This window comes from Octopus bimaculoides, chromosome 4 (assembly GCF_001194135.2).
Source record: "Octopus bimaculoides isolate UCB-OBI-ISO-001 chromosome 4, ASM119413v2, whole genome shotgun sequence".
Taxonomy (NCBI): Eukaryota; Metazoa; Mollusca; class Cephalopoda; order Octopoda; family Octopodidae; genus Octopus; species Octopus bimaculoides.
In genome coordinates, this window is record NC_068984.1 from 99,963,203 (window position 1) to 99,964,365 (window position 1,163).

The following is a 1,163-nucleotide window of genomic DNA, read 5'->3' on the forward strand; positions in this document are numbered from 1 at the left end:
GGATGGATGGATGGATGCACTTGTCAGCTGAGTCTGCGGCCAAATTTTGTTGGCAAGAGTTAGTAACACCTTTGCCTCCCATTTTAAAGTTCTGAATTAACAAGCAATAATTAAGAATAAATTAACTTACAAAGTCAAGAATTACCTGTATTTAATTAAGGATATCCAGGAAATTGAAAGAGCTGTGTGGTTCATTGCCAAAATGAGAAGAAATTCTAAATAGTGTAATCATTGAACTTATAAAAATGTTCTTTAGTAAATGCAGTTCCAATTATATTCTTCTTGATCCTAAATGCAAACATTCCATTTTATTGTAAAACCAAAGAAAAAACAAAATAAGGTTTTAAATATTCTTTAGTTAAAGATGATTAATTTGTGGTATTGTTGATACTGCCAACAATTGCATTAAGTTCGTTAAAATTTGTTTGTGTTTAAGCTTATATCATTTTAAAGAGCAGCTAATACTATTTGTGTTCCTATATAGTTTAAATTGTGAGTGATTAGGTAAATGGAAGTAACACTTAATCCTTTGTAAACTGTGATCTTTAAACTAAGTATTATATGCATGTGTGTATATATAGTTTGTGTATGTAAGTATGTGTGGGTGTTTATTCTGTAGAGTTAGGGTTTTTATGTATGTGTATACATGTCCACATATATAGTTACTGGGTGTGTGTGTTTGCACATATAGTTAGTATATGTATGTATATGTAGAATATAAAAAAGTCAGGGGGTATGAGATGAATATATTTATTTCATCAGTTGATATCCATAGGATGATGGCTGTTTCACAGCCAACATCATGCAAAAATAATTAATTTTAGCGTATAATTATTTTACATGTATGCTCCGTTGGATGTGTAATGTCAATGTGAATACCCGTCAGAGTGTAAGTATCTTGAGAGAAAAGCTGAACATTAGAAGCATCAGTTGTGGTGTGCAAGAGAGACGATTGCACTGGTATGGACATGTGGTGAGAATGGATGAGGATAGCTGCGTGAAAAAGTGCCACACCCTAACAGTTGAGGGAACCCGTGGAAGAAGTAGGCCCAGGAAGATCTGGGCTGAGGTGGTGAGGCAAGACCTTCGTACATTGGGCCTCACCGAGGCGATGACTACTGACCGAGACCTTTGGAAATGTGCTGTGCGTGAGAAGACCCGGC